This window comes from Melospiza georgiana, chromosome 19 (genome assembly GCF_028018845.1).
Source record: "Melospiza georgiana isolate bMelGeo1 chromosome 19, bMelGeo1.pri, whole genome shotgun sequence".
Taxonomy (NCBI): Eukaryota; Metazoa; Chordata; class Aves; order Passeriformes; family Passerellidae; genus Melospiza; species Melospiza georgiana.
The window spans coordinates 12,070,969-12,095,315 of NC_080448.1; positions in this window are offsets into that span (position 1 = coordinate 12,070,969).

Sequence of the window (24,347 nt, forward strand, 5' to 3'; positions counted from 1 at the left end):
GGAAAAGCACCTGGGGCAGATCTGTCCCTTCCTGCCAAGTTTGTGCTCTGAGGGTTAAAGCCAAGCTGAGTGCACTGAAGCCCAGGAAGAACTGAGGTTTTATTTCATTGGCACCAGGGTCATTCCTGATTTAATTATGTAAAAATTAATGGGAACGTCTTCCCTGGTAGGGCTAGGCCAGCCATGGAAATTGAATTGGGTGAAATGCTGGTTAAGCTAATCACTCACAAGTCATTACGATGGCTGAGCACAGGGATGCTGTAATCTGTTGGGACTTCCCAGAGACCTGATTGAAGACCAAGTTTAAGACCCACAGGTTTAATCAGAGAGGATCAGAGATGTTGCTCCGAGGTGATTTTCTGGTGGCTCAGATCCATTTCTTTGTGCTGTGAGAATCCATGCCCTCAGTCTTCCCGTGCTCTTCCCAAGCCATCCCCACCCTGGCAGCGTGGGCAGAGAGCTGTGCCCAGCTCAGGCTAACCCTGAGCCCGTGGAAAAGCTGGATTAGGACATTAATGCAGGAATTGAGGAAAAGCCCAGCCCTGGTGCTGAGGCAGCCTTTCCTTGCCCTCAGTGCAGGGGCTGCAGGGGAAGGGCTCCTGCTGGAGGAGCTCCTGCCAGGGCTGTTCTGTGCCCCTGGCTGAAAGGAGCCACTCTGAGGCAACAGAAACCTGGATTTAAAATTCTGATATTGCCCATGTGCTCTGTGTGCCAATCCACAGCTCATACACCTGGTGGGTGTTTCTGGGGCAGGCAGGGCTCAGGGGAGCTCCAGCTCTGCCATTTGCTGCTCTGCCAGAGCCTCCTGAGAGCTCCCCTTGCCCCCAGAGCCTCTGACCCTCTTTAATCTGAGTGTGGTTTTTATAACAACCTATATACATTTTAAAGGCAGAAAAACTCCCAATCAATATTTAGAAGAGCCTGAACAGCTTGCAGAGCACTTTCCCCATCTGTTCCCAAAAATGACCACCTTTGTAGGTGCCTGGAGGGTGCTGGGCCCGAGCTGCTTCCCAGGCTCAGCCAGGAGCCAGCTGATGTCCATAGCAAATCAAGATGCTCCCTGTAATGTTCACAAAAATGTAATTTGATTTGCCTTTGTCAACAAAATCTGCGGAAACATCCCCTGCCTGAATAAATATCCCTGCAGGGTAGCACATGCTTTGTAAATAATTTTCATTGTAATCCCCTCTTCCTAGCAGGGTGGAGAGTTGAGAACATTCATCAAGTCTCACATTAAGAAAATAATTTTCTTGTACCTAATTTGTGCAATAAATAAAGTCCACAATTTCTTGCTTCTGCAGCAAGGAAGTGTAAAGAGCTGAGACTGGGCTTTTTTGACATTGGCTGATTTTTTTGATGGCTATTCCTACCTCGGTCTTGGTGCCAACAAATCCCCAAGAGTTTGGATTTGGGGCTCAGCATCCTCTGGGCACTCCACAGAATGACCCAGAGGAGCTTTATCTGCCTGGAGTGGGGTAAGGGGCTCAAGATCAGCAGTGTCCCATCCTTGAGCTGACCCAGAACAGCACCTTGGGTGATGCCAAGCCCAGGTTAAGCGTTACCCACTGCAGGGTCTTTGCCAGGCCTACCCAGCTCTCAGATGGCACAAAATTCAGGTTGTTTCTCAAGGAACTTAGAGAGATTTGCTTGTTTGCAGCCCTGACTGCAGAACAAGGGGCAGGGTGTTGCTGTAGTTTTATTTTTTCATCCTGAATTCTCTCTGGAGACGGAGCTGTAGCTGTCTGCTCTCTTCTCCTGCTGTCAGTGAGGGCTCGTGCAGAGGGAGCAGAGGCCAAAGCAGAGCCTTGTCCCCAGGCACTGACTCTGCCATGGCCCAGCTGCTCTGGGAGCTGCACCAGGAGCTCTGCACCTCCAGGGTCACCTTCAGGGCTGCTGCCCCCCGGGCACGGCTCCCCAGCGGCTCTGCAGGGGCCAGGGCAAAGCTGCAGGGGGAAAATGAGGAGGGTGGCAGAGCTTTGGCCTTCCAGGAGCTGCACCTCGGCTGATCAGGCTCCCAAACTCCTCCTTGCTGATCCCACGTCTCACTGGGGAGCCAGAGCTCAGCTCTGTCAGGATGGGAGAACACCAAGATGGGAGAACAGCTTTGTTTTTCTCCTTGTAGAAATGTAAATCTGTTATTTATATATATTTTATGGATGGCATGTTCCTATCCCCAGGCATTTTGCATTGGAATTCAACTCATTGCAAGCCTATTACATGTTCACTAACTATAAACCATCTGATTTATATTCATTAACCAGTCAGAGACAGCACTAGTGGCATAACTTTAGCACTGGACATGCCTCAGTCGACGGCTGAACTAAATTTCAGTTAATTAAGGGGCCGTAATTGTTGTCCAGTACAAGTGTCTTCAGGGCATTCACTTTGTAAATAATTTTTCACCCCAACCTTTCCTGCATACTTGGTGGCTGCTCTGCAACTTTGTTGGAGCCATAAATTATTGGGAAATCGGCTCTCCTGCCTCTCTGTGGTCCCTTTTCTGTGCCTTGCCAAGGACAGCCGTGGCATTAATGATTAGCAAAGTGCAACGGGGCTGTGGAAAAGGCAGTAATATTATAAACCCTAAAATATAGGGGGGCTTCATCTCCAGGAGGGGTGTTAGCTCAGGGGGCTCTGGTGCATGAACCCTCCCAGCCTTGGTTCTGCTTCCCTTGGAACCTCCCCTGGGGGAGCTCCAAGACTGAGCTAAACCCAGCCTGGCTCAGAGAGGGCTCTGGGGTGGGATAAATCTGCTTAAAAGAGATATTAGAAGTTGAAAACCCCTTGTTTATTTGCTTTATTTTCTCAAGAGTTCAGGGTGGGGAGAACCAACCTTGTGGAAGGGGACATTTCCTTCCATCCTTTTACACCCAGAAGGGGGAAAGTAGATGGGAAGGAGCTTCTTGTGCTGGTGTGGAAATAATTGTGAGGCAGCTTTGGAAGTGGCCACTGTGGAGGCCATAGAGGAGGATGGTGCTGGGGTTAGTGCAGTGATCAGCACTGACCAGCACATTTTCCTTTTCTTTTTGGAAACCGGGCAAAAATCATCATTTCTATAGCACTTGCTATAGGTTTGGGCTTCTGGGTTTGGTTTGTGTTAAAGGAGTTTCCCTGAGTTCTCAGGAGTTCCTGGCTGGACTGGGATTTCTGGATGTGCATTATCAGCATGTGTGCCTTGCGTCATCACGTGGTTTTATTTCAAACAAGGGGCTGTGATTTTCACTAGGAGTGGTGAAAATCCGAGATTCCCTGCGTGCTTTCCCCCAGGGATTCAGTCCTAGGCAGCTCTGAGCCTTTGTGCACCAGTGAATTCTCCCTGAGACACCTCTGAGCACGTGAAGGGAGCACTGGAGCTTCTCCATTTGTCTGCTGGAGTCTCCCCTTGATGTGACAGCGCCCTCCCAGCCCTGCCTGGCAGCAGACATATGCCAGTCTCTCTGATAGTTCATGTTCACTTATTAATATAAAGATTCAACTTCCCACTCGCAGGAGTGAACCTTGCATGATGCCTCTGACAGTAATTCAGTTGTAGCCTCAATCAGCTGCTGCATCTCCAGGCCATGGCTATCCCGCTAGCCTTTTCCAATTTTTCACTACACCAGTCATGAATAAATCTCCAAAACACATCAGATTGCTGAAAATGGAAATACCAGAGACAGGCACCAGTTCAGTAGTCAAAGAGCATCACCTTCCTGCAGCAAGCATGCATGCTCTGTGCTCCTGTGTGCTCACCACAGCCGCGGTGCAGAGTGCACCCTGAGCATCGTGCTGCTGCAGGACAGAGATTTCTGTGCTCTGACTGATGCCAGGACAGATTTCCATGCCCTTGGCACTGCTGCAGGACAGGACAGATTTCCATGCCCTTGGGCACTGCCAGCCAAGCCAGCAGCAGCACCCAGTGCAGCAGGAGCAGGGCTGAGCCCTTCCCTGTGTGCTGCAGGCAGGGGCTGTGTGTCTGCAGCCCAAAAGCAGCTGAATGTTTGGGATTTCCAGCAGGAGGATGCTCAGCCTTGACTGGAATCCATGGCTCCACCAATTTCCATTTCTGCTGAGCCTCTTTCTCTCTTTTCCACTTTTCTCTGCCCCCTTTGGGATGGGGGTCCCAGGTAGCCCAGGCAGGGCCCTGGAGCAGGGGGCACATCCCACAGGGGATTCCTGTGAATCCCAAACATCAGTTACCTGCCCAGTGCTCCCTCAGTCCCGTGCTTAACCTCTGCCCCCTCCCCTGCCCCAGCCTGGAGGGCTCAGTGGTGCCTTTTGAAACCTGACCCCAAGGGTGAAGCCTTGGCTGTGTCCCAGTTGAGGGGGCCTTGCTCCCAACGTGGCTCTGCTCCCCCTTAATCTGCCCATTACAAGCACAGGCATGGTGCTGCCTCTCCCAGCATTGTTCTGGGAGAGCTCCACAGAGAAGCAACTGCCAACCAGGATTATTTAAATCACTTTAGGCCAGAAAATCAGCTAGAACTTTAAAAAAAAAAAAACAAAACCAAATCACCAGTCATAAAATAAATCAATTTCTTTAAAATTAGCCTCCTTAAGTTTGACATCAAGTCTATTTCTGTGAGGTTTGTCTGTTTTGTAATTTTGTTTTTTATCTGTGTTGTTATATTAAGGCCCCTGCTAATAAAATGTCAAATTAAAAAAAAAATTAGTATCCCTAGTATTGCAGAAAACCAATAAAATAAAACCTTACAAGAGAAGCAAAAGAAAATTTCCATCATTCTCTCCTTAACCGAAATCAAAATTAAAGTGTTATTAGAAATTTCATTAGGATGGAGCAGATTGGTAATGAAATTACATTCCAGCTTTCCACAAACCCAATGTATTAAGTAGGTTTGATCAATGATGTTCACACAATTAATTTTGTCTGATTGCTGAGGATTACTTTATCGACAGTCACATTTCACACTTGTGGGGTTTTTTTGTTTCCCCAGTAAATTCTCCACCATGTCACATCACATGATGGCCAGGCAGCTTTGAAGCCCCGGCTCTCCAAGCGGCTTCCAGCGGACCATGACGGGATCAAGGTAGGGATGTCACTGCTCTTAATTGTGTTCCTTGTGCTGGGCCTTGGGGACATCCAGCCTGGGGGGCTCAGGAGCCCTGGGGAGGCTCCAGCAGGGAGGAGATGGAGGGAGCCCTCATTCCTGCTCCTTCCTGCTCCTTCCTGCTCCTTGCTGCTCTCCCTGGGCTGCCTGGAGGCCCCAGGGCTCTGCTGGGGTGCTGGAGGGTCTCAGTGCCCATCTCAGGGTGGGTTCTGCGTCTCTGAGCTGTGGGATGAACTGGCACTGCTGGTTTTGCTGGGTGCAGAGCGGGGTTGGGGTCTGGCACCGCCGTGGGAAGGGCTGGACATGGTGCCAGGCTGGCACCAGGTGGGCAGATGTGCTGGTTCAGTGCTGGTGATGGCTCTGTGCTGGTGTTGGCACAGCTGGCAGCACATCTGGAGGCAGGCTGAGGCAGGAAGGAGAAGGGGAGGGCAGCAGCTCCATAAAGCAGGGGCTGGTTTCAGTGAGCTCTGGTTCTGGCTGGGGTGGTTCTGGCTGTGGCAGCACCAAGGATTCTTTGTGGTTTCGCCGTCCTCGCCGTGGCTGTTCCCTTTGTGTGGGCAGGGAATGTTCCTGGAGCTCTCTGTGTCACTGTTTGGTGCTTCACAACGTCCTTAGGTGACTTTTACGTGCAGAAATGAAGCCTGTGATATTGTGGGGGCAGAGTGAGGCTCAGTTTTAGGTTGCAGGAAGGGCCTGGTTCATGGTTTGGGTCTCTGTGTCTTAGAAATGACCCTGGCATTCAGCTGCTCCAGTGAGATTTTACCTGCAGGACTCCGTGCAAAGCTTCAGTAGTTCAAGACCTGGGAAGGGAAAGCCCTTTTCCTTTTCCTGGGGATAACCTTTGCTGTATTTTGGGCACTTTCTGCTGAGTGCCCAGCTGCACATTTTCAGTGCCAGGGAAGGGGGGATGGCCCACGGAGGGGTCGGCTGCCTGCCCAGGAAGGGGGTGAGGCAGGGGCACACTCAGCTGTCCCAGCCCCTGGAAGCTGCTTCCCTCTCTACACAGAGCAAAAACACCAGGATCTAATTTTTAGAGATGAGACACCTCATCTGTCAGGAGCTGAGTGAATTAGAATAAGAGTGTGCCTTTTTTTTTTTTTTTTCTTAAAACAGCCCAAAGTTTTTATCAAGATGCCATTTATCAGCAGCACTACCAGCTGCTAGCAGTAGGCATCCTGCCAATCATTTTATGGAAATAGGGAAGGACTTTAATGTTTGGATGCCCATCTGAATCGACTCTTGTTCATGTCAGCAGATCTGATGTGAAAGCAAAGGTGCCCCTATGCAGTCTAGTTACCATCAAACCTGTAAGTGTCAGCATTTTAAAGGCAAGGAACACAATGCTGATGGTGGGCAATGTCACTGGTTTAACCTGCTTCAAAGACATCAGCCCCTGCAGTCTTTGCCTGCTCCTTGTCTCTCAAGGATTAGTTATGCCCCAAGTGCACCTGCTCTGTTAATCTCTGCAAATAATTATGGAGATACCTGCTTATCACCAGCTTCCCCTCCTAACAAATCCATCCACTCGTCCTGCTGGTTACCTACAGGAGCAGCCAGCAGCGACCACACTTGGTCTATAAGCTCTGGGATCTCACATGATCCTTTAAAGCCGTGTTTGGATGGGGCTGCTGAAAGTCACCATCCTCTGCAGGGGCAGCAGGCAGCTCTGCCCAGCCTGTGGATGGCACTGCAGCCCAGACTCCATGGGCAAGGTCCAAACTCACCCTCAGCCTGAGAGGAACACCCCTGGGGCCCAGGCAGCCTTCAGCCAGGGCAAGGGACACCCTCAGACCCGAGTGCCCCCCGTGCCCAAACCACTGGGAGCTGGTTGGAGAGCCAGGATGGCACTGGCTGGACTGGGCAGTGCCATGTGCCCTCCTTGGCCACCATCTCCCATCCCTCTGCCTCCTTCCCTGCTTGTCTTCTCCATTCCCCTGGTCCTGAGCTGGGTGTGATTTCAACAGGGATTTCTGCTGGTGCCTGACACCACTGTGCCTCTCCACCAGCATTTCCATCGCGTGGTGTGTTCCACATCCATCTCAGGGACACGGGGGGCTGAGCTGGGCCCTGCTGCTGTCAGGGACGGGGCTGTGTGTCCCCAACACCCTCTGCTCCCCCCTGCCCTCTGTCTGCACAGCATTTCCAGCATTTTGGAGGTCAGGGGTTTGTTGGAGGTGGCTCTGAGGGATCCTGCTGTGGGAGGCAGCCCAGGCAGCGTGGCCCCTCACACGGGCACTGCTGCTGCTGTTGACACTCAGAGTGATTAACATGGCTAGGACAGTGAGAGGGAAATAAATAACATCCTAATCTCTGGCACCATCATTCCTTTGATGAGAACAAAAAATATGAAGACTGAAAGATCAAAATAACTGTATTAGAGCATGAAAAGGGAAATGCTCTTTTAACCACCGCTGTTCAGATATATCTCCTCAGATCTGACATGCTGTAATATATTTGTAACACAGATATATATTAGGGGGTAAAGCTGGTGATTAATTTGCTTTACCTTTTCAGAGCATATACATAAAAACCTACATTAGCAGAATTAGCATTTTACCTGTCTTTGAAGATCTTTGCTTTGAAATGTATAAAGTCTTGTCGATTTTATGTCTCTCAGAAGAACAAGAGTTGTTTTTTCATGAAGCTTCCCCCTGGCCCACCTCCTCCCTGGTTTGCCAGCTCGGTGCAGGCAGAGATGCTGGGGGTTTGTCTCTAATTACTGCATCAGCACCCTCCAGGGCATTGCTTTAGCTGCTGCCCATATTCACCCCTCTTGACTCATAATTGCTGTTGAAGCTTCTGAGACTAGAGATCAAAGTATTCATGTCATTCATGTTTCTGTCAAAGGTCTTATCGTCAAAGCACCGACTATATTTCCAGAGATGTCTGCTTTTCTCAAGAGCAATGCACAAACTTGGCTTTGCCTTTTTGTTTTTTTTCCCCTCCTCATTGCAATGCTGCTGCCAGGAAGTGCAGGTGAGAGGAGGAGGAAGCAGCAAGGGGCTGTCCAGGCTGCATCCCTGGAAATTCAGTTATTGGTTGGTAGGGAGCATCATTCCAACCAAAACTGCTGTTCCAAATTTCTTCCTTTGCCTGGCCTTCCCCTGCACGTGTGGGGTGCTGGAGCTGGAGTTGTCTCTGCAGTTTGTTGCTGGTGTTTTGGTGGTACTTTGGGAGAGGAGGGTGCCTGGTGGGATTTTACCTCCAACTGAAACAGCAGAGACAAAAACTTGTTGTTTGTGGTATTAAATGCTATCAAAATTTGGATTCAGACAACTTAGCAGGAAGGTTCAGCTGGATCTGTGCTTTCCCTTTGGGAAAGAGGCCGTGGGGCTGCCAGGGCTCCCGGGGATGCCCATGGGCAGGGAGAGCCCGAGTGGGTGCAGGATCTGCCCCAGTGCCACCAGCCCAGCCCCGCGTGGGGAGCAGCAGAGCCCCAGCACTCCCTGCCCACCACAGCAACTTCTGATGAGTTTCTCTCCGAGTCCTCAGAATTGGGAGCAGGGAAAGAACTTTATAAAATTCTCCACAACCAGTCGAGCGGAACCTATTTTCTCTCACAATGCAATTAACGGCACCAACATTTACAAAATATGATTACAAGCACTTTGGTTAAGTAGAGGAAAGTATATTAGATAGCAGCGAGGGGTTGATCTTAATGTGCATTTTTTCGAGAGACTTGCATTTTCTTTGTGCAAATAAAGAGGCCCTAAATTCTCCATAGGCACTAAAATCAATGCAGTGGAACCATGATAACAAACACAGGCTCCACTTTTTGCTACATCCCCCAATTAATTAAGCCTTTCACGGGCATGTAATTAGGAACATTAGCAAGTCATAAAATTGCCGTGAGTCTCTAAATTATGTGCTGGCCCTCAGCAATTTGTTTTTAATTCCTTTTGAAGACAATGGCACTGCGGGGTCCCATAGATCTTCATAGCAGCCTACTGTTTACTTCTTTATGGCTCTATGAAGATCTAACTGTTTTCTACTGCTCCCAGATGCACCCGCACTATTTTCTTGCGCTTTTTCATTACCTGAGTTAGATTTAAAGGGAAACGGCCTCGGCTGCCCCGCGCCCACCCTGCTGGGGATGGGAATGGGAACGGGGATGGGAGAGAAGCGGAGCGGGGATGGGAACGGGAATGGGATCGGGGATGCTCGCCCCGAGCCCCGGGCTGCTCAGCTGCTGCCAGCCAGCACCGCAATTCCCCCACTTTGATGTGGACCGGTGCGAAAAGGCAGGGAGAATAAATAAATAAATAAATAAATAACCGGGAATCATTTCGGGGGGAGGTTCATTTCCCTGTTACTGTGATTTACTCCTCCTTGCTGAGCGCGTCTCTTTGGCGGCGGAGGCGCGGGGAAGCGGCTGCGCGCTCGCGGGGGTCAAGAGCGGCAGAAAGAAGTAAACAGTGAGAGCAAATTGTTTTTCCTTCCGAAATACCTCGGCTGGTTCACAGCTGAGGGGTCTCAGCAGGATAATACCCGGGCACGTGTGGTCATAGCGGGGCCGTGCCGGGGTGGGTACGGGGGCACAGCTGGGTGGTTTAACCCATCCAGGACTCATGGCACCGGGCTGTGGGCAGCAGGAGAGGAGGCAGAGGTGCCCAGCAGTGTGCAGCTCTCCGTCCTGTCCTGCCCAGCCGTGGTCCTGTCCCGGTGTGCATCCCGCAATTCCGGCAGTCTCCAGGCGGGTGTTGCTTTCCGAGCGTGGCTTCCCCCGGGCGCTGGGGGATCTGAGCCAATTAATGCTGTTGAATTACTAAACAGGTTTAGTGGTAATAATAATAAGCGGAGATTGTAGTGAATGAGGTGAATTCTGGCTCGTCTCCATCCAGCTGCCGTGGCACCGGGGCTTGTGGCCATCCCAGGCTCCTGGCTGCCTCCCTCGCTGTCCTTTGTCCCTTCGGGCATCCTGGCGCTGCCCTTGCCTTGGGGTGGCCACAAAACCTCTGTGCTAATGTCCTTCTTAATGCAAAGTGGAGAACGTGTTATTGCTGGACCAGGGGATGTGTCAAAAACCAGCAATCCAGAAGGGAAACCATCCCCAGAATCCTTCATCTTCAGCACTGCTTTCACTGCCTGATTGAGCTTTGTTTTGGGGCTGGAAGGAATATCAAGCCGAGCACATTGTAACACTGTTCTTGGTGGTATAAAGCAGCAGCTGGACAGAGGGCTCTGCCAGCACGAGACGGAAAAGTGGGAAGTGTTTGCAGCATGGAGCTCCAGGATAGTCAGGAATAAGGTGATGCTTAAAGGATGCCCGAAGTGCAGGGAGAGGAGAGCTCAACAGCTCCCCTTCTAAAATCAGATTGCGTTTCAGTGCAATCCCGACTCTGGGGGGATTGCAGCCTCCCGCTGGGGCACGGAGGAACAAATTCTTCCCCCGGCTGCTCCCGGCACCCCGTGCCAAGCCCGAGGAGGGGAGCAGCGTGCTCTGTAGGTGGGTCGGTGTCTGTCTGCTGCCCGGGGAGCGGCACCGCGTCATGCGCGGAGATTCCAGCTCCCGACATCAGACATTTCCCGAGTCCCTGTGAATTCACTGTTCAGAGAGGGGAGACCGTGGGTGTGAACGGCCAGCGGAAAAAAACCCAAAAACCAGGCTGAGAGCCCAGTCCCGGGGCTGTGACAGTGACTTTGGGCTCAGACCCGCTCCTGCCTTTATGCCCTGTGGATTTGCGCGGCGCAAAGCCCGGGGTGGACGGGAGCGGCTGCCCCGGGCCCAGCACGGTGCTCCCAGTCCTGCCAGCCCCCAGCCCCATTCTCGGCACGGACGGGACGAGGAGGAGGAGGAGGAGGAGGAAGGGGCTGCGCTCCTCCCGCCCGTTATCGCTGCCGCTCCACCGGGAGCTGCCAGCGGCGGGCACGGAGCGCGGTGCCCACGGGCGGGTGGCATCAGCAGCCGGGCAGGAGCTGGCACAGGGCACTTTCACCGGCAGGGACAGCCCCGTGCCCGCTGGGGTCAGCCACGAGGCACCCCCAGCCCGTACCCCCCAGGGATTTTCTCTAAAACCAAATATTTTTGTGTCATTGGGGGCATCGCTCTCCTCTCAGTAGGCCGGGGCAGGTTTTTGTGGTGATATTCTCAGTAGGTACGAGCAGGTATTTACGGTGGCATTCTCAGTAGGTATGAGCAGGTATTTATGGTGATATTCTCAGTAGGACGAGCAGGTTTTTGTGGTGGCATTCTCAGTGGGCAGGGGCAGGTATTTATGGTGGCATTCTCAGTAGGTACCAGCAGGTTTTTGTGGTGGTACCCTCAGTAGGTACCAGCAGGTATTTACAGTGGTACTCTCAGTAGGTACCAGCAGGTATTTACAGTGGTACTCTCAGTAGGTACCAGCAGGTATTTACGGTGATATCCCCGTTTGGCGGTGCTGTTGGTGGGCCCCGGGCACAGCTCTATTCCTGCTCTCAGACTCCCAGCACAGGCAGTTTCTGAGCCACAGCTCTATTCCTGCTCTCAGACTCCCAGCACAGGCAGTTTCTCAGCCCGGTGCTCTATTCCTGCTCTCAGACTCCCAGCACAGGCAGTTTCTGAGCCCAGTGCTCTATTCCTGCTCTCGGACTCCCAGCACAGGCAGTTTCTCAGCCCAGTGCTCTATTCCTGCTCTCAGGACTCCCAGCACAGGCAGTTTCCCAGCCCAGTGCTCTATTCCTGCTCTCGGACTCCCAGCACAGGCAGTTTCTGAGCCACAGCTCTATTCCTGCTCTCGGACTCCCAGCACAGGCAGTTTCTCAGCCCGGTGTTCTATTCCTGCTCTCGGACTCCCAGCACAGGCAGTTTCTCAGCCCGGTGCTCTATTCCTGCTCTCAGGACTCCCAGCACAGGCAGTTTCTGAGCCACAGCTCTATTCCTGCTCTCAGACTCCCAGCACAGGCAGTTTCTGAGCCCGGTGCTCTATTCCTGCTCTCGGACTCCCAGCACAGGCAGTTTCTGAGCCCGGTGCTCTATTCCTGCTCTCGGACTCCCAGCACAGGCAGTTTCCCAGCCCAGTGCTCTATTCCTGCTCTCGGACTCCCAGCACAGGCAGTTTCTGAGCCACAGCTCTATTCCTGCTCTCGGACTCCCAGCACAGGCAGTTTCTCAGCCCGGCGTTCATTGGCATGCACAGCCCAGCACAAACAAAGGCGCACAGCACTGAAGGATTCTGTTCTGCCGTGCCGCCCGTGCCGGAGCGGGGTTTGCCTCATTCCATGCAATCCCCCAGGATAGAGGCAATGGTTATTAAAAAGCCCAGAGAGCAGTGTCTAACCTTGAGTAAGTGTTTTCTTGTTGTCATCCCAAGATCTAAAGAAAATCCTGAAGAGAATACATGGTGAAGACATATATTATAGTTGGAGCTTTTTATCTCACACATGTGACTTTGCCTATCATGAACTGTACGTTTTTATTCTCACTAGTGGGACAAAACTATATCCCACTGCAGCATATATCAAGAGGAAGAACATTGTACCTTCTTTGCATTAATATAAATAGCTGTTTAGGACCGATTCCTTGGCCAGATACCACCATCTCACCTGTCCTTTATCTAAGATATTTGGCATGTAGCTCAAGTTTGGTTTATTTAGAGTCAGGATACAGCAGCTTTTACATATTAAAGGTGCATTTTAAAAGAGCATTTTCTATTCTAATTTGAGGGGAATGGAGCTCTTTAGGGCATTCAGGGAACGATGTCCATCTGATTTACATTTCCCTTGTTGGAGCAGAGCTGCGTGCGCATATTAGGATGTAAATAATAGTGATGGATACATGTATCTTTAAAAGATCCATTTTCTCTTTTGACTAAGGCATCCAGGAGAGGAAGGAGAATGTAGATCACTTTTACAGGTGGAAAATCAATCTTTAAGACAATGTGCACGACACAGGAGCCACCCCTCCTTCCCAAGGTGCCAGGGGTGCAAAGTTCCCCAAGAAGTCATTCTGGCATCCAAGGGGAGGCATCTGCTGGCCATTTCCTTGGCCTCTGCTCTCCCAGATGCCCACCCACCACAGTTAGGCGCGCCCAGCACAGATTTGCCAGCACCACCAGCATGCTGAGGTCAGATTTGGGCTTCCAAAGGCTCCCAATGCCCATTGTCTGAGCTGCAGAGCCAGTGAAATTACAAATTGTAACTGGGGTCCTGCTAAAGAGCATTATTTTTGGTATTTTGCTTCTCTGTGGGGGCTTGGCAAGTGCAGGTTTGTGTGTTCCCCATTTTATTTTATTGTGGCTTGAGGAATTTCCTGGGCTTCTTCCACATCTCCCTGTCAGCACCACTGGAATTCCAGGATTCATCCCACCCCTAAGGCAGCCATACAGCAAACACAGGAATGAAAAGCTGGAGAAAATGTTACCCCAGGAGAGGCTGAAATGGAGCACGGGCTGAGCTCTGCCCTGGCTCCCCGTTTTTCTGTGAGTTCAGCAGCAAATTGCTCAAGGGAAATGAGAATTTGGAGGATTTCTCTCTGGGCTGGCATGCAGAGATGGCAGTGGAGCCCTGTAGCAAAGCCCCTGCTGGATCTCTGTTCTGTGGGAGTGCCTGTGCTGGGCTGGAGGCTTTGCTAACATTTACTGACCCCAAACGAGGAGCACGAGTTCACCTTTCAGGTTTGCTGCTCCTAAAACTCCTGGGAAATGTGGGTGCCCTGGGAATGTGGGGTTGGTTGGGGTCTGCTGAGCACAGGGTGGCAGGCAATCATTGACTGCAGCAGGGAATGTGCCTCTGGGGCTGGTAGCACTTCTGCTCCCGTGTTGGATTAACCCAGAAACTCCTGCAATAAAACCTTCCCTGGCCAAGGTGATTTGTGGACAAATCCAGAGCCTCCAGTGAACTTTCTCATTTGTCTTTGGCTCTGGCTGTTTTCCCTCCAACTTCAGAGGTACCAAAAGGAAAAAAAAAAAAAAAAATTGAAGTCCCTTGATCATCACAAGGGGAAATTAAACCTCTGGGCTTAGCCCTCATTTCCCTCGGCCTTCCAGATTGTCCAGCAATGGGAGCAAAGCTCATTTCCTCGGGGATCCCCTGGAGCTGGTCACTCCAGGCTGCTGAGGAGGGAGGAGCTGGGTGTGTGAGTGAGTGATGGCTGCAGGAAGGGCTGAGGAGATGGGCTCAGATACGGCCTTGGGGCAGAGGGGCATGAAATTAAGCAATCAGGGGCTGGGGGAAATTGGGGCTGTTTACAGACCCAAATAAACAAACTCCCAGCTCTGCAGGACAAGGCAGGAGCAGGGCCCAGAGATTCTTTTATCTTCTTCACACCTGAGAGCACAGCCAGTCTCTGTGTGGGGGTGAGGACTCTCAGAGACCTCGCTTGGTGGGGAAAGCGCATGAAGGTTTTTCCTTCAGCTCCCTTTGCATGTCATTATTTTGATTATATATTTACCTTGATGGTGCCCCAGCGCACACTTAAAACCCAAACAGGCAGCTGTGAGATGTGACTTCTGAAACCCAACCTGGGCAGCTTTGCTGTTCTCAGATCCTTCCCCTGGAACCAAAAGAGCTGTGGGAAGGAGGGAGTGGGATTCCAGAGCCACCTCCCAAGGCATTTCCCTCCTTCCCAGCCCCTGGGCTTTGGCTTTGGGGAATGGGCAGATGAAGGGAAATGAGCAGAGCCTGGTGGGCTGGGGCAGGGTGGGCAGCCCGGGTGGGCAGCAGGTGACACTAACACGAGGGGACATTGCCCAGGGGCTGAGTGACAGCCCCAGTGAAGCAGATCGACGTCAGGCGTGAAGGCAGTGCCTTCCCCTGCTCAGATCACAGTCACACAGGCTCTGAATCACCAGCTTTGCAACCAGCAGGCATAAATTTATACTATACAGATGAGAACTGTGCCTGGGAGACAGAACATCTATCTCCTTTGCACTTATCTGCCACCGTGACACAAACAATCAGAGATGATTCTCTGGCACAACAAACAGCAAAGTGTCTTCTTTGTCTTTGCCTCAAAGGAAAACACTATAACACATCTTTTTGGCCCGTGCTTTTATCACTTACTTTTGTTCAATAATCTCCCTGCCCAATATACCGGATTTGGTCGTGTGTGCGTGTGTGTAATAGGAAATCTGCCCTGTCTGAGCTGGAAATAAATACACTGTCACTGGGGCTTACACAGCCTGCACAGCCCGTGGCTTAGCCCCAAATCTCTGTGCTGATGCTGGATTTTGTGCAGTGCCACAGAGCCTTGGCTTTGGGGATGTGGAAGAAGGAGCCTTAAAAGACTCAGAGGAGCTGTGAGTGGGAGTGGGGCTGGGCTGTGCTACCCATGGCTGTGGGAAGGGCAATTCCAGTGTGCAGCCCTGTCCCCATGGCACAGCAAAGGGAGAACACCCACAGGTGTGCCTTACCCACATTTGGGGCAGGATGTTGGTTCTGGAACTCAGGACAGGCAGTAACACTGCTCACCCACATGCAGTGATGGGGCTGTGGCTGTTCTGGGACCTGACAGGTGTTGTTTGCTTTAGTTGGAGGGGGGATAAGCAAAAATGGAGTAAAATATTTGGGTTCTCTCTCAGTTCTGCTCAGAGATCTTTCCCGAGGCCCCAGCAATGGATGGTGTGACCAGCAAAGCTCTGTCCTGTGCAGGAGGAAGGGCCAGGCCCTCTGTGAGGGCTGAGCACCAAATTCTGTCCCAACCCCAAAGGTCAGAGCTGGGAATTGGAGCAGCACTGGGCTCTGCTGGGCACAGATCCATGTGGAACCTCCCAGCCCTGCACCCCAGGGATGTGCATGGCCTCAGCAGCCTGGCCATCCACACACAAAAATTCCCTTTTCACTTTACACCGTGCTGGTTTGAACAGGGAAAAGAGCTCCCTGGCCTTGGGCAGTGCTGCAGCAGAAGGCTTTGGGATGTGCTGGTGTGGGTGAATTGCTGAGCCAGGTGGATGGTGCCAGTCAGGAATGATTCCAGCTGGGCACTCCCCTGCCGTGGCACAGCCCCTTGGCCAAGGGAGCCGTGGGCTGTGCTGAGATTTTTTCAGGCATTAGCAACAGATCTGCTGTTCTGTATTTCAAAAGGAAAAATGGAATCCGACTGCACCTCGGATGCAGGCAGTCCCTCACACAATATTTCCTGCACCTCCTCTCCAGATAAGCCACCTTTTAAGATGATGTATGGTAGCACTTACCTGTTATAGTGTTCCAGAGAGCGAGGGCTGGGGAGATCCACTCCGGGTTCAGTCACCAGCAAACTGATCCATTTCAAACATAAAGTTGGATGAATGGGGCAGGGAAAATGGGAGCCAAGCTCCTAATGGGAAGATTTCACCCCCTAAAGTGTTGTGATGGAGCATTTTGGAGGGGAAAATCAGGGGAGGAACAGCCGGGAGCAGGGGACGGTTTGCTCTTTTCTTATTTTCCCCAAAGGCGAGAAGGGGGGAAAACGGTTCTGGTGTTTGTTGCATCCCCTTTAGATTGAATTCCAATTTGTTATTAGCATTTTATATTCTGCCTGCAGCTGATGGTGTGTGCAGATTAGGAGTGCCTTATCTGCGCGGCGCCCCAGCCCGCGCTGCGCGGGCCGGTCCGGAGGGACGCGATCGCTTACACGGGGTGCTGATAACGCACAAATCTCATCCACTGGGGCTTCACATTGTCTGCCTGTGTATTGGGAGGCTCTGGCTTTAGCCCTGCTCATCATCTCCAGCTCTGTAATCTGCATTCCACCATGCAATTAGAGGGATTCTCTGTCTCTCCACGCCGCCCCAATATCGCGCATCCATCACGGGCTCCTCTTCCAGCCGAGAGCGCCGATGCAAATCGCTGCCCTGCAACCCTTATTGATCCAAATGTTTGTTGATTTACCAGGAGGTTTAACCCTCACCAAGTCTGTGGGGCACGGCAAGAGGGACACAAGGTGTTTTCCCTGCTCACCCTGCAAACTGCTGGCCCAGCTCAGCCTTCCCACCCCGGGGCCACCCCAGGAGCAGCAGTGGGAACCCCAAATCCCAGCTAAAGCCCCAAATGAAGGATCATTTCCTGACTTCCCGAATCAATACCTACTTGATGGTGACTTAAAAACACCAGACAGCTTTCCTAGACCAAAGCCCTTGGATAAATGAAGTTGTCATTGACTTCTGGTGTATCTGGTCGGTGTGAGATCCTAATTAGGACAGGATCACAGGAACGGGGGGAGATAATAGACCCATTGGATCAGGTCTGTCTGCCTGCAGTGGCAGCACATCATCCCCCTGATAGCAACAGGAGCCCGTGCTCAGGAGTGAAGGGCTCAGCTCATGGGTGGATTTGGCTTGTGATGTAAAAATTGCACAAAACTACTGGAAGTATTGCCTGGGAATTTATCAGGACGGCTTTCAGTTTCCTTTCCTTTCAATTTCCTTTCCTTTCAGTTTCCTTTCTGGTATTCTTTCCCTGCTCTAGTAAAGAAAGGACTTTCTGCTGAGAAATCCAAGTTGCTGAGGAACGCTGTGGTTTCCACTGCAGAATGGTGCTGATGGTGATCATAGAATCACAGAATGATCACAGCACTGGTGCCATCAAACCTTGCAGCCAGGCTGCTTGGAGCTCAGAACTCACAGGAATAATCCTTGCAGCGGCTTTAGTTCAAGTTTGGGGAGATCCGAGCTGCTCTAAGCTCAGTGCTCCCCTCTCTATTATCCCCTCGGGCTGTGTTTTGGCCCTGCCTCAGCCCAGGAGGCTGCAGGGATCTCTGGAGCCATGGATGCCCAGCAGCTCCAGGACTCAGCAGCCCAGGGATGTTACTCCAAAGCCAAACCCTGCTGGCCCAGCTGTCAGAGCTGGCTGTGCCCTGCCCTTCTCCCCTGTCCCTTTCCCCCTGTGCAGTGCAGGGCTCCGGGGACACCGAGGGCCTGGCAGGGCCTGGCAGCACAGAGCTGTTTATTTGCTCTGCGGGTGCACAAGGCTCCGGACACATGGAAAAGACTCTTTGATTAACGTCGGCTTCCTCTTGGCACTGTTTGACGGAACAAGGCTGAGACACTCCATTTCAGTGAGCCTGTGTCGAGCAATGTGTATTAGAGAGTCCTCAATTTCACACGTGCTTACTCCTGAGTGAGTTTCGCATAAAAGGATTAAGGAGAGAGGAAGTGCAGAGGAAATGGGATGTTAGACACCTTGTTAAACGGGCTGTCAGGGTTTCTGGAGCGTTCATTCTAACTCTATTCCACTCTACATAGAGGGCAGGCCATTACCCGGGGATCACAGGGGCCTCTGCGAGTCACGAATTACTTTTAAAAAGAAGAAAGCAAAAGCGGAGCTGAAAATAGTAACGTGTGATTGTTGTCCTTGTTGCTGTGTTATTCTGCAGGATGTTTCTGCCCGGGGGGAATCTGGGATGCCATTTGCAGGAGCTGCAGGTAGCAAACCTTTAGCTGCCCTTCCCCAATTTAGTTCAGTGCTGGGAAGATTGGCCAGGAGAAAACAGGAGAGGAAACCCTGGGGCAGGTGAGGAGGGGGAGATGCCTGAGGAGAGCAGGGGGCCCCGGGCAGAGACAGCAATCCCATCTGAGCCCAGAGGGATGCTCAGGAGGCTCCCAAAGTGCTGCTGGCCCAGAGGAGGCTCCGCACTGGGGTTTCCATGCTGGTTTGGGCCCTGGCAGGTGCAGTGATGTGTCCCTCTGTTTTCCAGAGCTCAGCCCAGCCTGTGTGATTTACACAAGGTTTCCATGAGGAAGGGCACTGTGGTTCCCAGAGCAGGGGGGCAATGTGTATTAGAGCCCTCCTGCCCAGTGCGGGATCTCCCAGGGGAGGCAGGTGCTGTGTTCAGGGTTTATCAGGGATGCAGCCTCACATCAGCTTGTTTCCTGCAAGTCAGATCTGCTTTAAGAGCTGTGATGAAACACAGCTTCAGAATCCACTCTATGAGCACCCAAATTAAAAGCTAAATAGGATGTAGCTTTCAGTTTGGCTGTATCTTCATATGCCAACAGCCATTATCCTCATATGTCAGCGCTCAGCAGCCTTCCCTCCACAGCTCTGCTCTCTGCTGGCAGCAGGCCTGGCCTCCTCCCTCCCATCCCACCAGGACAGGGCTGGGGCATGGCAGGAGTGCCACATCTCTTTGTTCCATCATTTTGGGCATACTTCTTATCCTAGGGTGACTCTGTGATGCTTTTATCTCCAATTGTCCTGTTAGTTTGTGCTGGGAAGGGGCAGGGATGTCACTCCTTGCAGGTGGCTTCAGCAGTGAGGTGTATTGATAAAAGGTGATGCCGTGCACAGCAGGTCTGAGGAGCAGGAACAGTAAAAACCCCTCAAGTGCCCCCAAACTGCCCTTCTAGGGGGGACAGGGGACAACTCAGGCACGGGACATCCTTGGGATCCTCCAGCATCCCAGGGCTGCTCCCCACTGCAGCTGCCCAGCAAAGAAACCTGTCAGCTCCAGGCTGGGTGGGAAAGCCCAGATAAAATTATCATTCCTGACTTCAGACTGGTGGTGGGGAAGAAGCAAGTTTGGCCATAAATAATCCCACACCTGGCCTTTTAATTCAGTTATCTCCTGGTCGGGAAAGTCAGACCTGCCATGTGCTGTGGTGCTGCCAAGTTAATTACTTGAAAATGAGTGCCTGGGGTTGGACCAAGAATTTCTCATCAGCATTCAGCTCCAGTGCCATGGCGGGAGGGAGAGCCTGGAGCATGCTCAGCAGGAGGATGGCAGGGAAGGGGAGTGGGGCACGGGTGGCTTTGCTTTTCCTCTGAGAGCCTGGAGTTGGGTGCTTGCAAAAACCTGAGCTGGCAGATGATGGGTTTGGGGGTGCTGGGTTTGGGGTGCTGGGTTTAGGGATGCTGTGTTTGGGGTGTTGGATTTGAGGATGCTGGTTTGGGGGTACTGGGTTTGGGAATGCTGGGGTTTGGGAATCCTGGGGTTTGGGAATGCTGGGTTTGGGAATGCTGGGTTTGGGGATGCTGGGTTATGGGTGCTGGGTTTATGGGTGCTGGGTTTGTTACCCAGGCTGAGTTTAGGACTGGCAAGGCCCATTTTTGGGGTGGAGCTGGAGAGTTTGGGGTCAGCAGAACCAGAGGGGGATGAGGTGGGTGACAGCACCCTGAAAAACAAGAAAGGGCAGCAGATCCAAACCACAGCACTGAGATGCTGATTCTTCTCTGGGTCGGGAAATTCCACTCCTGGTGCCTTTTAGAGCCTGGTTCTGCTGTGGGTTTGAGGTCTGTGGGTTTGGGATCTGTGGGTTTGGGAACTGTGGGTTTGGTTCTGCTGTGGGTTTGAGGTCTGTAGGGTTGGTTCTGCTATGGGTTTGGTTCTGCTGTGGCTTTGGGGTTTGTGGGCCAGGATGCTGCTCAAGCAGTGCCCAGCCCTGTCCTTGCCCAGGCAGTGCCCAGCCCTGCCCTTGCCCATCCAATGCCCCCCGTGCCCGCAGGCTGAGCCAGCCCGGGGCCAGCAGGGCTGTGCGAGGCTGAGCCTCTCCCTCCCCCTGGCCAGCCCGAGCTCACCAGCTGAATACAAATGTGGACATTACAGGGCAGGCAGGGAGGCAGGAGGTGCAGCTCCAATACTAAATAGCTGGGCCTTTAAGCCGTTTGGCCAGACCTCAGCGTTAAAAAGGAGCAAAAAACCCTCGTCTCTATAGGATTCTTTGAGTCATTGCTTCTTGTGTGTAAACAGAGGGCGGCAGCTTACACAGCAAACTCAGCCCGGAATAGCTTGAGGTGATTAACAGTTGTTTGATTCCTCCAAGATTTCCACATGCTTATGCCAATCCAACTGGGAAAGGCAGAATAAATATTTTGAAATATGCCCCTTCTTTTGTAAATTAGGCATGATGAGTGCTGCTCAACTGTTTAGCTGGGAGTTCCAGCGTGGGTTTTGTTCAGCAAACAGCAGCAGAAGGGCAGAGCTCACTGCTGGGAGCTGAGCTGGGCACAGGGGGAACCCACGGGCCAGGGCTGCTCACTCTGCCAGGGCAGGTCCCTGGTGCCCCAATTCGCCCCAGTTTGTCCCAGTTTACCCCAGTTTAGCGAGGGAAGCAGCACTGCAGTGATCTGGCACCCTCCTGCTTCCAGCTCAGCTGTGTCCCCTGAACCCCCCAAATCCCCCTGCCCCAGGGGTTTGGGTGCAGCCTTGGGAGGAGGTGTCAGTGTGTAAATGGCAGCACAGGAAGGTGCTCAGGTGAGCTGGGACAGTTTAACCCCCTGGAGATACCTGGGCTGAAGGAGACGGGTGGGTCCTGGAAAGGGCTGCTGGGGTTTGGCCTGGAGTGGTTGTGTGGGGTCACAGGGAAATGGGGAATTAGGGTGGGTGTGTGTCTGGCTGCTCCCCATGCTCTGCAGCAGCTCTGCCCCCTTCCCCAAGAGCCTCTCAGCTGGTGCCTACCCAGGGCAAAAATTTACATTTTATATTTGTGGTACAAGAAAACTTTTTCTTTGGAATGAGTTCTGGTATCCATAGTTGCTTTTCCCTTTGTTTGCAAACCGCAAAGAAATATGGAATCACTTGAACCATAGAGGGGCTGCTGGGCAGTTGCTCTGTTCATTCCCGTTGCAGGCAAGGAGAAGAATATCTCAGATTTAGCCCCAGTTTTTACTTTCCAACCCACCTGGGGACCACAGAAGTGCTTTGCATGCATCAATGAAAGCACCAGGGCCACCTCTGATGGGACAGTCAGGTTTTATCTCCCCTTTGCACCTCCCTCAATGGCGCAGTTGGGATTTTAGTCAGTGACCAGTGGGTGTTGGGGTCTCAAATTCCCACCCTGATGTGCCTGAAAGAAACCTATTGCCATCCTTCACTTTGATTTTAAAAGTTTTGTTTTACCTCAGTCTTCCTTCTCCCAACCAACCCACTCCCAGCTTCCCTAAAATTGCACTTTCTTTGTGAAATCTACTCTCTAAAAAAACTCAGAACTTCTGGACCATACAGCAGCAGAAATATTAAGGCTGAAGGGAAGCACTTTATTTGCCAGATAAATAGGCTTTGTGACACTTTGGATATGTAGAAGGTGGTGAATAATTTCTTCTGCTTGGGCTATATATCCTTAGAGGACTCGATGAATTTTTCATTCTGGAAGATGTGTTCAGGTCATTAATTGCAGTTTGCCACAGGTCTGTTCCACTTTTGTCTGGGTAAAGCCTATCTCCTTCAACATACAACTCATTTACCCTTTGTAAGCTATGTAACATTTGCATTGTAAATTGGTTAGCTTAACTTAATACACGAGTAACCCCAGGAAACCTCTGCAAAGGATCTTACGTGTGCTGGCAGAGAAGAGAGGGCCTTTCCTGAGCTGGGGCTGGGGGCTCGGGATCCCCCTTCCCACAAGCCCAAGGCTGCTGCAGCATCTCAGCCCCCCAGCTGGAGCAGGCAAAGCCCCCAAGCTTTGAGAGAGGGCTCCTCTCCCTGGAGCTGCACTGAATCCTCTTCCTAACCCACCTCAGCTCCCACTGGAGCTTGAAATTACAAATTGTACTGGAGGTCCTGCCTGGCTGGTGCCTCCAGGGGTGCCCAGGGCTGTCTGGTACTGTGGCCCTGTGCCCAGCCTGAGTGTGGCTGGAGCTCTGCCCCGGGGCACAGGTGCCAAGGAATGATGCCTGGCAAGGTGCAGGATGCTCCATCCCCTGTCCCAGCTCCCCAGGAAGGGATCACAGAACCACAGAATGGTTTAGGTTAAAAGAATCATCTCATCCCACCCCTGCCATGGCAGGGACACCTTCCACTGGCCCAGGGTGCCCCAAGCCCCATCCAGCCTGGCCTGGGGCTCTTCCAGGGATGGGGCAGCCACAGCTCCCCTGTGCCAGGGCCTCACCATCCTCACAGATAAGAGTTTATTCCTGATATCCAACCCAAACCTTTTTGTCCATTTTGAGCCACTCTCCCTTGTCTTGTCACTCCATGCCCTTGTCCAAACTCCCTCTCCAGGTCTGTTGGATCCCTTTGGGCACTCCCCAGGCATCAACCTCCCACCACAGGCAGGATCCCTTGCACTGCCCCATCCTGCTGCCCGCACTTGCAGGAGCCTCTGTTTGCATAAAACAAACCCAAATAATTGAGGCTGCTGCAGTGTCACTGATCCCTCAGAGTGAGTAACATCCCTGGGCTCCCCACAAGCAGTGCAGAGAGGAGCAAGACACAATAAGTATAAATTGAGTGAACTCTAGAGATTGGAATAAGAGCTGTGAAATATTGCTCAGGGCCTGAGGAGCTCCTTCAACCCATTTTCTGAGCTACCTGGGGGACAGGGGCCGAGACTGGCAGACGACAGCACACAGGAGTGAGGAGCAGCTGAGTCAAACCTGCTGTCCCAGTACTTGTGGCCTCGTTGGAGACAGGAAATTTCTGAAAGTTTCTTTGTGTGAGGTTTGCTGCCCCACTTTTTAAACTGAAGCAGTCTGCAGGGGCTCAGCCAGGCAGCAAAGCTTTGGGAATCTTTCCCTTGCAGGAGGAGACCCAGCAGAGCGGGGTGTTTGACCAGGGTTCCCTCCCACCCTGTGCCAGCCTGGCTGCCCTGCTCAGAGCCAGCTCTGCCTCCTGCATGGTCCCTGCCACATGCCACAGGGGAGGAAGGAAAACCAGCCACATCTGGATGCCCAAAGGGATCCATCCCCCTGGCCCCAGGAAAGGAGCTGCCCATGGCACATCTCCGTGGTGCTGTTGGCACTGCCCAGCTGGTGCTGGACACGTCCCGCCTGTTTACTCCCTACAAAGTGACCCATTTGTGTACATTTTACAGAAAAGAGTGGTGTGAGAATTAGCACAGCCTCCCCCTCCCGTGGCAATCAGCTCTTCTGCCTGCGGGGAGCTCCCCGGGCTTGGCACTGTTTTAATCTCCTCAGTGAGGGAAGATAAAAGAATGGAGCAGCTGATCCGATAGGCCCGGGGATAATGGTTGGCATTCTCTGCCTTCAGATAACAGCCTGGGCTGGGGAGGAAATCAGCTCAGCCAGGCTTTTCTGGGAGCCATCCCCTCCCTGCAGGTAGAGCTGGGCTCACCTGAAGCTGATCTGAAAGGTGCTTCCATCCCATCCCTGCTCAAACCTTTATTTCCACCCTCACCATCCCAGGGACACAACCACATCCCAGCTTTGTGCTCATGAATAGAATCCTCGTGCAGTCAGTAAGGCTGGAAAAGTGCTTTAAGATGACCAAGGAGCAGCAGAGGGAGAGATGGGGCTGTCACCAAGGGCTGTGTCTCTCCTGTCCCTCCCTTTCCCTCTCCAGGCAGGGACAGCACAGACCCCACTGCCCAGCTCAGGCTGTAAGTCAGTGCAAATGAGTCTCACTGCTCCCACCCCTAAAATCTCTGAAATATGCAGCAAAGAGCAAACTTAATGAGTATCAGGGAGAATCCATGGGGAGCTGTAATATTCTCAGTGTGTACAAATCAC